At 39.4% G+C, this 16,579-nt stretch overlaps 1 protein-coding gene across 1 annotated transcript in view; it reads right to left on the reverse strand.

The window, feature by feature from the left end:
- LOC114653498 (cytochrome c oxidase subunit 4 isoform 1, mitochondrial-like) overlaps window positions 1-13,661 on the reverse strand; it is a 64,993-nt gene extending 51,332 nt beyond the window's left edge. Inside the window, exon 1 of the mRNA XM_028803856.2 lies at window positions 13,499-13,661. The gene's annotated coding sequence lies outside the window, so the exon portion shown is untranslated. The remainder of the gene's footprint in view (window positions 1-13,498) is intronic.
- Window positions 13,662-16,579: the final 2,918 nt, after the last annotated feature.

Consider the following 16,579-nt stretch of genomic DNA (forward strand, 5'->3'; position numbering starts at 1 on the left):
GAGATCGTGAAAGAAGTGCAAAAAGTACAAGGTAACAATGCATTTCAAAAGAAAGTGCTTGTAACAGGGAGGAACGGCAGCAACATGCGTGTGCCACCATTCCCTCCCCAACTGTTTAAGTCTAATCATTTAATTAGTTAAGCTGCTATTTTTCATTCACAACAATGTGCTAATATTTAACATGTGAAAGAAATTCAGAAATCTGTACCTTTTGTATATTTGTATAGTTTTAAATGCTTAACTTTATTTAAAGATATGTATATTCCACTTTTTTCTTGTATAATTTTTTCCCTTAATTTTACCCAAATGCTGGCAATTCCTGACAGACTCAGATGCAAATGACACTGAATGCTAATGGAAGCAATTTAGCATCATATTCGCAAGCATACTAATGAGTATGAAAATGCTTCAAATAATCAGAACATTAAAAAGAACAAAATCTTAAAAGGCAGTGGGAAAACAAGACATAAATGCTTGCCACATTCCAATAATAAACATTTAGCAAACCAATTTTTCAATTTCTGTATTGACACAAAGGGTAGGAACTGGGAAATAAAAGCTTACCTAATGAAAGACAAAGTAAATTCAGAAATTGGTGGCAGTTACAGTGGTCCACAGAACTGATGCTGAGCGCCACAGATTTCAGCTTTTCTTTCTAATTAGCACGCAAGTGAATATATTTAGCATTCACGGTCATTTGCATCTGCTTGTCAGTACATAAATGGAGCAAGCCCCAAAGGGAAAAAGGTAAAATGGGTCAAGAATGTCAAGTGTCTAAAGCTAAAGTCAAAAACCAAACTAAAACAAACAAACAAAAAACAAACAAAAAAACAACAACATTTCTTCTAATTGTAAATCACACTACAACATTTTTCTGAATGCAAAATAAGAGAAGAAAAAAGAGCAGCTAAATAACCAATTAGATCAATGAGGGGTAAGACTAACTGGTGGATCTGAGAAAGGGGTTAGGGTAAAAGCCTGCAGTCACAGTGGAACCTCACGTTCTTAAAAATAAAGGCGCCAGAGTGGATCTTCAGAGCAATGCCATAGGGGGACCATTTTTGGTTTCACAAAGACCCACTCTAATGAAGGTTCCAGAAAGAACCATTATTTATTTAGATCTGTAACAGGCTCCATACAGTAAATAACCATGAACATATGGTAACAGATTTGTGACATACCAGTGGCTCATGATTTTAAAAGGATTCTTGCTGCATACAATAACTCAGACTATATGTTCATCCATCCATCCATCCATCCATTATCCAACCTTCTATATCCTAATTACAGGGTCACGGGGGTCTGCTGGATCCAGTCCCAGCCAACACAGGGCGCAAGGCAGGAAACAAACCCCGGGCAGGGCGCCAGCCCACCGCAGGACTATATGTTCATGTTTCCTTAATCTGTTAATTTGTTAATGAGGTAGGTAGCCTACCAAACATTAAAGATTTCATTTTTTCCCTACATATTAGTTTTTCAAAGCCCAAACTTCATGTATAAAGAACCCAATCCCAGAATGAAATGGTGCTTGGTCAAGCAATGTTTCTGTGAGGGAGCACATGTCCCAGTAAAGAACCATATAGTGCCATTAAAGAATCATTATTTTCAAGAGTGCAGGAATGAATATGAGAAACAGTGGTTTAAATCATGAAAATAGTTTAGGAGCTACAAAGATAAGCATCCATTAGTCAATAACTATAAGCAATGTTAGGCACTTTAAAGGCCAAAGGCCATAACAGAGTGAGCTTCTAATTAAGAAACTGCAGGGGAGCAAAAACCTGCAACTGCTGCAGCCCTCCGTGAACCAAGGCTGACATAATAAGGGCACTTTCAGCAGGTCCTTAAAGCCTCTGATCTAAATATATATTAGACATATATAAATGAAAGACCTCTGTGTGTGTGTGTGTGTGTGTATGGAGCAGTCCGCCCTGCTCATGCTGAACTACAGCCACTAAATGGCACATGCATGCACTTATAATTTTTTTGGCGCTTGCATGCACCCCAGTTCTTACTACAAAAGATGTATGTGTGTGTGTGTGTATGTGTGTGTATGATTATGGAGCAGTTGGTGTTACTTATGGAGAAGATGTAGAAGCTTATGCAAGTGTGACTTGCACTTGGTGAAATGGCACATGCATGCACTTTTAGATTTTTTTGATGCTTGCATTCACTTCACTTCTCATTCAACCCGAGCAGACAAACTCAGCTTATGGTACATGCATGTTGTATGTTCACACAACAAGGTACCATACGTTTGCCTGAGACAGGTTCCAGCCTGTTCTGCTCAATTTGTGCTACAGCTGCCCTTGACTACACGTCCATTTTGGACAAAATACAACCTTTCCTGGCCCACTTAGCTGACGCCTCTGCAAGTTCACCAATATAGTAAAACTGATATGGAGTCTACAGGTTGTTTTCTTGTCCCAAGGTTTGGTTTTGCGGATACACATGTTTAAGTTTTTTTTTTCTTTGAATTGTTATTATTTCATTAGCTTCACTTTTGTTTCAGAACTTCTGTAAAAACAATATTTCGAATCTTTGTAGCCATAATATGCTGAATCTTTTAAACAAATTCAGTGAGGTGACTTTGTACCACAACTCAGGACAGGTTTCTCTGTTTGGAATTTCAGCACAGACAAAATGATCTACATCATCAGCAGTTAATTTTTTTTGCAAAGTAACCAATAAATGCATGTGAGGTAAACCCTCACATTGTTCTTTGTCATGCAATGGCTCTATGTGGCTCTACATGGAACCATACAGCACAGTAAAGTGTCAATGCAGAACCGTTACTGTTAGGAGTGTAGATGGGTATGAGACATAAGGGGAAACAAAATGAGAAAGCAGTCATTAAATACAAACATCTTGCATGCTGCTTATAGCTGCAGGGTTTAGTAATATGTGTAACTGATCTTGTGGTTAGTGGCTGATGTGTTTCTGTAAGCAAATCATTTATTTGTATTTATTTACTTTTTTAACAAGCCTGCCTGTCTCTTTATCCCTTATGAGTACCAGCCTGTTTGTTAACCCCGCTTCCCTTTGTAATATCTTTATCTCCTGATTATTCTTTTGCACTTTTGTTATTTTATGGGCTGCTGAACAGATCAGATAGAAATGTCTGCCGACTCTTACTCTTTTTATTTCTTATTTTCCAACTGCTCTCCAGAAATCAACTCTTAACATCCATGCTTAACTTACAGTAAGTAAATGGTCTCATTTGTAAGACAGAAAATTCTAACAACAGCACATCACCACTAACCCTCATGTACATTGAAATCTGTGAAGAAAGCCACCAACTGAGTGACTACATTTACAAGGAAAATTAGCAAGCAATTAATAAAATACCAACCCATTCATTCAGTTTCAGGTTTGCTTTAACAAACATTTTTTGGATTTGAGACTGTGCCTTGTGCCGCATTAGTGTCCCATCCACAACTATTTGCTGGCGTGCACTCAGTGAAGACTGTCCTTGCTGCAGTCTGCAGAATTAGGAGGAGCTGGATGTTTGGGGTGGGGCTGGATGATGGAGTCAGGTGGGTGCTTATTTATTTCATTATACACAACTTTTTCATAATTGGCACAGTGTTGCCAGGATATGTTCTGTTCCATCTCGCAAACCACCCTCAATGACACTGAATTTGATTTGATTTCTTTAGAGCCAACACATTTTGCCCATATATGCATGTTTAAAGGTCACTTTAACACCAGAGGCGTAGCTACAGCAAAGCAGTCAATTGTCTGAGGCTCCAACGGCATCCATTTATATAGTTACTAATTGTGCTGAGACTACCCTGAAGTACAGAGTATAAGAAGAAGCAGGGCAGTGGTAAGTAGTAGAGCACCTGTAATGTTGATTCAATTAAATATGCCTATGTAGGGCATCATACAAATTCTGAACAGTGTTTTACAGCATTAGAGGAGAACAATGCAATAACATATCTATAAAGGAAAAGTAATCAAAGTCATCAATAAAACAAAAATCACAGAATGAAAGCAAACATCCAACTAGCAGAAGAACACCAATGGCCTGAAAGTCATTTGTTCAGCTGTCGGTGAAAACCTGAACACGAATTTTGTGAGCCATCAAAATGCACTGAATCAACTGAAAACTCCTCAACAATGATGAACTCAGCACTAAATGTAAATTCATTTTGTTCTCTTCTTGTTAAGGATATGTTTACATGTTGTGTCAGAGCTGGTTCTAGGATTTTTGCTGCCCTAGGCGAAGTTGTAAATGACACCCTGCCACCCCCTTTGCTTCCAGAAGAGTCATCACTGCCAGACCTGTAACACTGAGACTTGGAGACAGGACTGTGGCCAACGAAGTATTTAAGACCTCAAATTCACAATTTGAGAATGTCAAGTTAAAGCAACGTCTGTTTACAAAACTGTATCAGAAAAATATGCTTTTGAGGGATGCCATTCCAAATAAATGCAAATCAGGACAATTTTGTTGCTAAAACTGTATTTTAGTGTCTGTACTCCCCGCCATTTTGGAATGCAAGGCAGGTGCTGCTATCTATCGGCAACAAAACGAATTTTAAGTGAAATCTCTATGTGCAGGACAGGTGCTGTGAATTCTCTATGTAATAAACTTAATAAGTTATAGGGTAATGAAAATTGCATAATTAGATCTGGTCCACCCTATAGTTATCTATTTAAACCACCAGCTAAACTTGTGCCTTTTGATGATGATGATGATATATATTCTAGTCATTAAGCCCGTTACAATAATGGGCACTAGAACAGTACTGCGTAAACATTAGTAGGAACAGTCTGTATTAAATGGCAAGGGACCTTGACCTCATTCTGTTTGTTGGTCGTATTTTTCTTTGTCTTTCAGCCTTTCTTTTGTTGATGTTTACTTGCTGAGCTGACCGTTCTTCGTGGGCTGCCGCCGTGTATTGTGTGTCTTTAATTTTCTGTGACAGTAATACTGTCTTGTACGTCCGCTGGCTTGTACGTCCGTAATATAGGCCTACCTTTAATTTTCTCAGGCGGTAATACAGGTGTGCGCGTCGATAATATGCCTTTAATCTCCTCTGACAGTAATACTGGCTTGTATGTGGCTGTAATATGCGTCACTGTATTGTGTACCTTTAATTTCCTCTCGCAGTAATACTGCCTTGTATTTCCGTAAAACGCCTGTAACTTTCTCTGACAGTAATATTGCACTTCGCACCATGCCCCGCGCATGCGCATTTCACCAGAAGACACACACATGGACACCTGGACGCACACAGGGATTTTATTAAAGAGGATATATATATATATATATATATATATATATATATATATATGTGTGTGTGTGCGTGCGTGTATGTATATATATACAGTAATCCCTCGCTATATCGCTCTTCGCCTTTCGCGGCTTCACTCCATCGCGGATTTTATATGTAAGCATATTTAAATATATATCACGGATTTTTCGCTGCTTCGCGGGTTTTATGCGGACAATGGGTCTTTTAATTTCTGGTACATGCTTCCTCAGTTGGTTTGCCCAGTTGATTTCATACAAGGGACGCTATTGGCAGATGGCTGAGAAGCTACCCAGCTTACTTTTCTCTCTCTCTTGCGCTGACTTTCTCTGATCCTGACGTAGGGGGATTGAGCAGGGGGGCTGTTCGCACACTTAGACGATACGGACGCGCGTCTAAAAATGCTGAAAGATTATCTTCACGTTGCTATCTTTTGTGCAACTGCTTCCTGAAACGACATGCTGCACAATGCTTCGCATACTTAAAAGCTCGAAGGGCACGTATTGATTTTTGTTTGTCTCTCTCTCTCCCTGCTCCTGACGGAGGGGGTGTGAGCTGCCGCCTTCAACAGCTTTGTGCCGCGGTGCTTCGCATACTTAACAGCCAAACAGCCCTATTGATTTGTTTGGTTTTTTCTCTATCTCTCTGACAGCCTGTGCTCCTGACACGCACTCCTTTGAAGAGGAAGATATGTTTGCATTCTTTTAATTGTGAGACGGAACTGTCATCTCTGTCTTGTCATGGAGCACAGTTTAAACTTTTGAAAAAGAGACAAATATTTGTTTGCAGTGTTTGAATAACGTTCCTGTCTCTCTACAACCTCCTGTGTTTCTGCGCAAATCTGTGACCCAAGCATGACAATATAAAAATAACCATATAAACATATGATTTCTACTTCGCGGATTTTCTTATTTCGCGGGTGGCTCTGGAACGCAACCCCCGCGATGGAGGAGGGATTACTGTATATATATACATGGGCATTAGTAATTGGGCATTAAAAAGTTGGTGCGGCACTGGGAAAATTGCATCGCAAACGAAGGTACCTATGTAGAAAAGTGATGTAATGTGTTTTTGAAATTCTTAAGAAATAAAGTGAAAAAAAGTGCGGAAACTTTTTGAACGTCCTTCGTATATATGCCGTTTTGATCATTTAATTTTATCTTCTATGCTACAGTTTGAGGATTATTATTATTATTGGTGTCATCATCATTGTTGTTGTTGTTTGTGTTATTGCTGCACTACATAGATGTCAGACGTTAAGACCGAATATCGCTAGCATGCGAAAATAATATGTATAAAACAATATAATCGGACATTCGCTTTGAGTTCGAATGTTCGTAGATCTGTATCGTTTAAAAAACATGTCGCGTCGCGCAGAGCCGTTTCTGGGCAACAGATTGTGCTGTGAATAGTTCAGACAGTACAGAGTATGTGCCGATCAGGGGCCTCATGTATAACGCCGTGCGTAGAACTCACACTATAACATGGCGTAAGCACAAAAGCGGGAATGTGCATACACACAGGAAAATCCAGATGCAGGAATCTGTACGTACGCAAATTTTCACGTTCTTCCGCTACATAAATCCTGATCAGCGTGAAAAGTAACGTACGTGCACGCGCCTTCTGTCCCGCCCCAACTCCTCCCAGAATTACGCCTCTTTGAATATGCAAATCAATATAAATAGCCTTCTGTGAAAAGACAATGGGAAAAGCACGGGGGGAAATATAAGAATTTCAGCGAATACCAAGTGGAGGCAAAGGAAAAACGTACTATTTGTTGGTTTAAACAGTGGTATAATCAACAAAAGGAAGTTGATCGAGTGACAGAGTGTCGGAGAAACTCGAAGGCTCAAGTTCACAAAGTCGCACAGTGCCCGAAATAAAAAAGAAATCACATATCAAAGTCGCCATGAAAAGGCGAGTCGTAGCCCACCGTCTGAGTGTCATATGAAAGCATATTAGAGTACAGACAAAAAAAATAGGCACACAGTGGGAAAAAAAGCACAAAATATCAACTTTAATCTCGAAATTTCCACTTTAATCACATAGTTTATTTTGTCATTAAAGTAGAACATCATAAATTTCATCTTAAAATCGTTTAATTTACTAGTTTCTCAAATCCTATTGTAACTAAAGTGGCACGTTAAATGCTTTGATCTGTATTTGATCTTCTATGTGCTCTATGTGTGTGAATCACTACCTGCTTCTTAAACGGGCTTTCTCTTTCTCCGGCAGGACACATAATCCATTACATTCGTGATATTACAGCTCTCTAAATAATTAAAATACTGAGATGTATACGTGATATCTTTTTCATGATGATAGGAATGAAAGCATGTTATTAAACATGGGAACACAGTGGCACACTGCTTGTTCATGTCTCACGCAAGAGGCTTGCTGCGCCATGCGCAACCTTCAATGAAATAATTTATCACAGCAGTATTGTCTCTTTCAAACGTACTAAACTCCAATTCCTGTCCTTACTTTTCTTTCTCCAAAAACCCAATCGCCACACAATCAGCTATGTAATAGACGTGAAGCCATTTGTAAGCTTTAAACGCCGATTCTTCAAAACTTTTAAGGAACATTGAAATATCTTCGTAGTACGTATTTAATTATTATATCCATCTATCCTCCCAGTGTCGTGTCAGCACCAGCAAGAATACAACGCAATGCAGGAACAATCCCTGAACTAGCTAGCGCTGTGGCACCGTGTCCTCACATGTCTAATTATTAACAATACAGATTATTTAAATGAAGTTACAGTTTTATCTGTATAATATAATCAACATATTTTGCTGCATTTCATCTTAAAAATGATATCGTCATCATATGTAAATACGCGCTTTATAAAGTGGCGCAGGTTGTGCAATGTTATAACTGTAGTGCAAGTTTACAGTGAGGTAATTGTACTTATAAGTACAAACAGTTCTACAAGGAGCACTTGATGGACTGATTGAGTGCGTTTATAGTTCTTGTTGTGAAATTTTTTTCTAAACCACGAAGCCCGTACAGGGAAGTCTCTGAAGCGTTTTGCCGTGGCTCAGGCAGCGTCTGCTTTATGCTGTGTACCGATAATTCTCTTTCTGATCAGCTGCTGCTGTGATTCCCCACTCAGATACAGTGATATAAATACTCCGAGTGGTGCAGTGAGAGTAATATGGAAAAAGATGATCTGCTGTGGCAACCCTTAACAGGAGCAGCTGAAAGAAGAAGAAGATGCAGTGAGACTTACAACGCTAAAGCAGTTATGGTATTTGGAATACTATGGCTATTCCCTGGACCATTACATTGCTGCAGGTTAATTACAATCAGATGCATTACACTAATAAACAATATGCAGTTAGTTTCAGTGTATTTATAAAGCCGCATCAGGAATGTGGATCTAAGAAAGGAAGGGTGATCACACAGGAACAGTAGCACTGCTTTGACGCTGGGTGGCACCAGTCTGCAAAACTGAGCGGAGAAATTGCGTACGCCAGGGTAAGAAGTACCGTGGAAATGTGCGTGGCTTTACACCAAGTTTAGGTTTTATACATCGCGATTTGAGCGTGGAAATGTTCGTACACAACATTTCTGTGCGTACGCACTGTTTATACATGAGGCCCCAGGTCCGGAAAAATTTTTCTGAACAAAATAAAGATAGGAATCACTACATGCAATACACTACAGCATCATGACCACAAGAGGGCGACTATTTCTATACCTAGAAATGCTCCCCTGTGTTGCTGTGTTGTGTGTCCTACAGCGTGTACAGATTTGGTTTTCTGAACGGTAGTATAGACACCTTCCCCTGTTTTCATAAAATTAAAATAAAGTTTTTCTCTTCATTAAATTCTTCCTATTGATCTTATTAAGTAAGTTATCCATCCATCCATTATCCTTCCATCCATCCATTATCCATCCCGCTATAGCCCAACTACAGGGTCACGGGGGTCTGCTGGAGCCAATCCCAGCCAACACAGGGTGCAAGGCAGGAAACAAACCCTGAGCAGGGCGCCAGCCCACCACAGTTAAGTAAGCTACTGTGTTAAAATAATGGGAATACATTTTACCATGTCGGGACTTGGGAGAGAGTGAGTTGGGGGTCCCATGGAGTTTTTTTGCCTAAGACCCACAGAGTTCCCAGATTCGCCACTGTTTAATACTAGCCATGTTTGGTGTTAATTTGAAGCTACTTCCACAGCTTATTAGAGCCATCTACTTATTTTCGGCAGAAGGTACAATCTTAAATATGTGCACTTTTCGTAGAATTTTATAAGAAATTCTCCACTCAGCTAGCTCCCCTCCTATTGGCAACATTTACAGAAGCTAGAGACAACCAAATATTACCTCAAACATTTCGACAAGCATTAATCACCGTCTTTCCTAAACAAAATAAGGACTTGTTACAATGTGCATCATACAGACCAATTTCACTCGTGAATAATGATGTTAAGATACTCTCAAAAATTCTAGCTAGAAGGATGGAGAAAGTGCTGCCCTCGATAATATCACAGGATCAAACTGGATTAATTAAAGGCTGACATCTATCTTCCAGTCTCCAACGCTTGTTTAATGTTATATATTCACCAGCAAAATGAAACACCCTGGAGATATTACTATCATTAGACGCAGAAAAAGCATTTGATATGATTGAATGGAACTACCTTTTCACTGCATTGGAGAAATTTGGGTTTGGCCTGAATATTTGTGCATGGATCAAACTACTGTATACCAATCCAGAAGCTTCAGTTTGTATTAATAACATTTGCTCACACTACTTTAAGCTAGAACGTGGCACCAGACAAGGATGTCCCTTGTCACCACTGCTGTTTGCAATCGCTATTGAACCACTGGCGGTTCACTGCCGAAATTCTTATCAGATAAAGGGGATTGTCAGAGAAGGACTGGAACAGAAAATTTCTCTATATGCAGATGATATGGTTTTATATATATATCAGACCCACAAAACACTGTCCCTGCAGTTCTAACAGCACTAACAGAATTTCAAAAGATATCTGGTCTTAAAATTAATCTGAATAAAAGTATACTCTTTCCAGTGAATTCACAATCATATACTGTAATATTAGATTGGACACCCTACCTTTTGCCATAGCAGATCAGTTTAAATACCTAGGGGTAAATATCACAAGTAAACATAAAGCTCTTTATCAACAAAATTTTGCTGTCTGTATGGAAAAAATTAAGCAAGACCTGGATAGATGGTCAACCCTTCACCTCACTCTAGCCGGAAGAATTAACGTTGTTAAGATGAATATCCTTCCTAAACTTTTTTTATTTCAAAACATTCCAACATATATCAATAAATCATTTTTTAAGCAATTAGATTCAACAATAACCTCATTCATTTGGAACTCGAAACACCCACGTATCCGAAGAGCAACATTACAAAGACCTCAGGCAGAAGGTGGCATGGCTCTACCTAATTTTCAGTTTTATTACTGGGCAGCAAACATACAAGCCATAAAAACCTGGACACAAATCAATGAACATACACAGGCTTGGTCCGCAATAGAAGTAAAATCCTGTAGTACTTCTTTACACCCCCTTCTCTGCTCTCCAATAAATGCAAGTTATCGCAAATATACTAATAACCCAATTGTGCTTTACTCACTTAGAATACGGAACCAAATTAGAAAGCATTTTAAGATGGAAAATCTTTTATCGGTGGCACCTCTGCAAGAAAACCACCTCTTTCAACCCTCGCAAACATATCAAGTTTTTAATACCTGGAAAAGTTTTGGGATTAAAATGCTCAGAGATCTTTATATAGACAACATATTTACATCTTTTGAACAATTACGTTCAAAATTCAACCTCCCAGCTACACATTTCTTTCACTATCTTCAAATTAGAAATTTTGTTAAACAGAAATTGCCCGATTTCCCCCACCTCGCACCCTCCACAATGCTGGAAAAAATACTGCTTAATTTCGAGGACTTAAACACCATTTCCGCATTACAGTGTATATAAAATCCTATTAGAGTCCCTACCTTTCAAAGATCCAAGAGGACATTGGGAAGAAGATCTCTTAATCAATATATCAGAAAAGGAGTGGAAGGTAGCAAAGCAGAGAATTCACTCGAGCTCCATATGCGCAAAGCATAGAATTATTCAACTAAAAATTATATATCGAGCTCATCTGTCTCACTTAAAACTGTCCAAAATGTTTCCAGGGCAAGATCCAACCTGCGAACGCTGCAACCAAGCTCCTGCTTCACTGGGTCACATGTTCTGGGTCTGCACCAAACTAACATCATTTTGGACCAAAATTTTTAAGTGCCTTTCAGACAGCCTTGGTATCACAATTCCTCCTAACCCATTAACAGCTGTGTTCGGTGTTCTTCCAGATGGACTTGAATTGGAGAAGGACAAGCAAACGGTGATTGCATTCACTACACTTTTGGCACGCAGACTTATTCTGTTAAATTGGAAGAATCCTAATTCTCCTCTGATAAGTCAGTGGGAAAACCGATGTTTTATATTATTTGAAATTGGAAAAAAATCAATTCTCAGTTAGAGGATCTGTACAAAATTTTTTCAAAACCTGGCAGGATCTGATCAATATTATTTTAGAATAAGAGAAATAATTATTACCGCATTTAATTCCCTTCTCCATCTCTTATTTACATATATATTTATTTCTCCCTTTCTTTGCTTATTGCTGTCTTATTAAAAAGCCCTAAGCAATTCTCCTTTAGCTAAGCTCTCTTTTCTCAGGGGTGGGGGTTTGATTTGTCTTCAATTTGTTTGGTTATAAATTGATCTATTTGTATGGAATGATTACAATAAAAATTAATAAAATATAAAAAAATGTGTACTTTTATGTGTGTTGTTATAATTGATCACTAAGTTGAAAAACAAGTATTCCGCCACTTGTTTTCACGTGCTTATGTCCCAATAATGACAAAACGTAAAACGTGTCTCGTGTTGCCAGATGAATGCTCTTACACTTACATGGCAAGTCATGTCATCAAACTGAAAGCGAGTGTCTTACTTTCGCACATCGCTTCAGCAGTAAGGGTGACCAATGCCAACGAATTTGACTTGTGTGCCCACACAGGGGCGGACTCTTGTCACCTGTAATTAAATACAGAAGTCTCTGTACGGTGTCGAACGCAAGTGAAAATGAAAGTGGCACAACATGGCTTAACCCTTTAGAATGCGGGAGGAACATCATAGTTTGCCTTGTTCTGTACATACGAGTGTACCTACTTTGTCGGTGAATTTCAGTAGTATGCCCGCGCTGAGCCACGCTGGTGTGCCCTTTGTCGCAAACTTGTGATCTATCACGATGTAACCCCCTGCAAGGACAGATCGTTCTGTCATGATCTGTAGATATGGCAGTGTGTCAAGTTCAGAAAGTATACTTGTATTGCACTGGACAAAACAGGGATATTTCTACTTCGAATTATCTATCAATGTTAATGACACAGATCAAAGTATAATTTCTGAAACGTTGCACCTTCTTACCAACATTCCAATAAGGAGCTAATGCCAGCCTCGTCTTCTTTCATTGCAAGTCGGTGTCGCTCGTTTAAACCGTTGAGATATTCGCTGCCCGGATGATGGTTCAAGAGCTGTGTACACTGTCACGTACTGCCTCGGTACTTCCTTAACTCAGCCTGGCGAGCCATAGCCATTACGTGCGGCATCTTTAAATCATTCTGCCCCATCAGTGTCAGCACACAAAACGTTGGAAGGACGAAAGCATCAGGTGCCGAACGATAAATGTGCATCATTCCGCGGTCCTAATGCGAAGTTATTAAAAGTTGAATTTACCTGCTACAAGCCGAAACGACTTCTATGCCTGATGACGCGATGTGCGAAATTTGTAACAAAAGAGACTAATATATTATACAGGTCTCGAACTTGTATATGTAGCACCTTCCACTGGCACCATATTCTTTTTGTATTGTTAAATATAAGTTTCAAAATTTTGTTTTCACTTTTGAAATAATAAAGGTAAATAATAAAAAAGGATCGTTCATTCATCCAACAACACGATATACATTTAAATTTTCATACAGAAACTTATAGCTCGTAGATTTCGCTTTTAATTATCATTGAGTTCCTTGAATGTATATATGGACGCATCCTTATAATACTGAGCATCTCATATGGAAAAAATGGAAGCAGCTGTCCAAGGTAGCGAGTGGTGTGGCTGCGATCAGAAAGTCCACCGGAGGGACACCAGGCAGTCTCCCAAGCCCACGGCGGATTTAAGGACACATTACCTTCTTTCTCTTCGTCCGACGAGCTCTCTGAATAATGTACGTGCCGGATGAGCCGCGGTTTATGGTGCACTTTTACATCATGTGCACTAGTGAAATATGAATAAGAAGGTGTCACTCAACGCGACACATCAGCCAATGCACGAGCAAAGCAATCAGGAAATAAAAACGACAGGTGCCAGGTGAACGGTGTGGAGCTGGAAACGGTTTAACGTCTCAGTGCTCTCCGCCCAGAGGCGTCGGGTTTGGGGAAGCCAAACTGGCAAGTCCTGTGCTGCTGGAACAGCGTGGTTATATGGACCGGCATCCCGACCATCCACATTCTAACCACATTCGTGATGATTCAGGTAATTGCCATGTCATGTCAGTTTATAACCTGCTTAATCCACACAGATCAGGGTCGCATGTGGGGGGACTAAAAAACTGATGGATGATTTTAAATTTTAAAAAAAAATCAGTGATTTGCATTAAAGTGCACAAAAAAATCAAAAACATATACTTTCTCCATTGCCTAAATTGTGAAATAAATATAAATCAAAAATAAACGGGTGTTTCTATAGCAGATTTAACATTACTGCATTATATCCGGTTCAGATGCTTTTCTTGTGTTCTTTCTAGTTTATTTCTGAGGCTTGTGGGTTCCTTGCACAGTCAAATGTCAGGCTGCTTGTTAAATATATATGTATTTTTTTACTTTTTTACTTCCCCGTCCTGTGAATGTGCCCTGCCTTGATAAATGTCAATCCTGGGCAAATAGTTTTAACCCATTTAAACAAGAAAATACAAAATTTACAAAGAACAGATTTTTTTTTTATAGTGAGCTGCAAAATGTTACTAAGCAAATATAAACCACACATTATAAAGAAAGCAACTTGCATGGTGCTTCTCTTTATACAAAAGGGAGCAGCTTGTTATTGGAGGGTGAACAGAAGTTTAAATCAAAATCAAAAATCAGCCATCCATCCATCTAATGGCCCCATTTTTCCATTACAGATTTAGAGGGAGCAACAGGGCTGTCTTAACGCATGGTCATGCTGGGCAGTTGCCCTGGGGCCCAACAAGCATAGGGGCCCCATGCTAATCTATGTATGTTGTGACTTGTTGTCAATAAATAAATACTAATACTATACTAAACTATAAATATTTGTTATTGTGTTACAAGTGGACATTGGCATTCACCTCTGGTTTAGTAACACAGTCACCTCTGCAAACTCACGTGCATGTATGTGTACAGATCTCACGCACTACATAACATAAAAGCGTATATGTTAATGTCACTTCGACTAAATTCTCTGCAAAGAAATTTTGCAAATGTTTGTGTTGAACACTTGATTAATAATTAATAATTCACAGTAATTTCATACTGTGCCATCTCCGTCTGTATGGTATACCATTGAGTATCATTTGTATGTTGAAATATTTGTGTTTTTCAAGGCTCGTGTTATATTGTTCAAACCTTTGTGTTGGTTAATCTGTGCTGTACAGCATGTTTTTTAATGTTTAAACACTGATTTTGTTGGAAGTACCTATACAATAAATATATGTTTAATTTTATTGACCATTTACAGTTTTATTCCTGTGAGTGGTAGGGGCCCCAGTGCACTGCCTTGCCTATAATCCGGTTAAGACAGCCCTGGGAAGCAAGAGTCTTTTGTAGTGTAGGCCAGGGTGGATGTCAGTCCATCAAAGGGCGTATTCAAACGCTCGGCCTGGCTCATTCTAGATATTAGGTTGATATTTGTAGATATCATTCCATCATCCCTTTTTCACCAACTTGCTGAAGACAGATTCTAATGTTTCAGTAAAATGTAACTTTCTTTTTTGTTATAAATTCCCCATGCTGATGGAGTAAATCAATGGATGAAGTAAATCAATGGATGACTTGTTCTTTTGCTCAGAACTTTGCCATCCATTTTCCAACCCACTATATCCTAACACAGGGTCATGGGGGTCTGCTGGAGCCAATCCCAGCCAGCACAGGGTGCATGGCAGGAACAAATCCCGGGCAGGGTGCCAACCCACCGCAGGACACACACACACACACACACACACCAAGCACACACTAGGGCCAATTTAGAATCGCCAATGCACCTAACCTGCATGTCTTTGGACTGTGTGAGAAAACCGGAGCACCCGGAGGAAACCCACGCAGACACAGGGAGAACATGCAAACTCCATGCATGGAGGACCTGGGAAAGTGAACCCAGGTCTCCTAACTGCGAGGCAACAGCGCTACCACTGCACCACCATGCCACCCTCTTATCCATTCATCCTTCAATCCATCTGTCTATTATATAATAAAACAGTAAGTTCTGTGTGTCCCGACCACTCTGACCAATCTGATTGGTCAGTTCAGCTATGGTGATGTGATCAGAAGTGGAAGTGGGAGGAGTAAAGGCACACAAGGCACACTGAGAGAATCACTTTCACAGATGGCAAGAATATAACTGGACAGGAGGTCAGAAAGGCAACTCAAAAACAGTGACAGGGTTTGAGAAGTGGGCGCTCGAGATGGGGAGCACTGATAAAGAGATGTTTGTAAAAGCAGAAGACGCACGCTGACAGAGTCAGCTTGAGAGACTGAAAGTATAAAACCAGATAGGAGGTGAGAAACGTGCCTCAAAAATGATGAGAGTCTTAGAAGCAGGCCTTAAGGGAACACACTCAAAAATGCAAGTGCCGCTGAAGAGATGTTCACTCACATGAAAATATATTAGAAAGGTGCAGAAGGTACATGTAGGGCAAGAAGTAGCAAATCTCTCTATTATATAAAAAAATCTTGGGACGAGATGAGACTTTTTCAGAGAGATGAGACATTTTCAGAGAGATAATTTCACATCCCACAAGACAAGACTTTGTGCCAAGAGATGAATTGAAAACCTAACAGGTCCAAGCGGGGGTGGAAATAAAAGACAAACAGTAGAAGAAGAAAAGACAAAGAGTAGAAGACAAAGAAGAACATTGTAAAGAGGTTCAAAAACGTTGGCGCAATATACATACAGAGCTGGTTAGAGATTATCAAAGTACTAAATTTCAAAAGTTTCAAAAAACTAATAGTAAAGATCGCATTAGCACTAACAAACA

Source organism: Erpetoichthys calabaricus, chromosome 6, assembly GCF_900747795.2.
Source record: "Erpetoichthys calabaricus chromosome 6, fErpCal1.3, whole genome shotgun sequence".
Taxonomy (NCBI): Eukaryota; Metazoa; Chordata; class Cladistia; order Polypteriformes; family Polypteridae; genus Erpetoichthys; species Erpetoichthys calabaricus.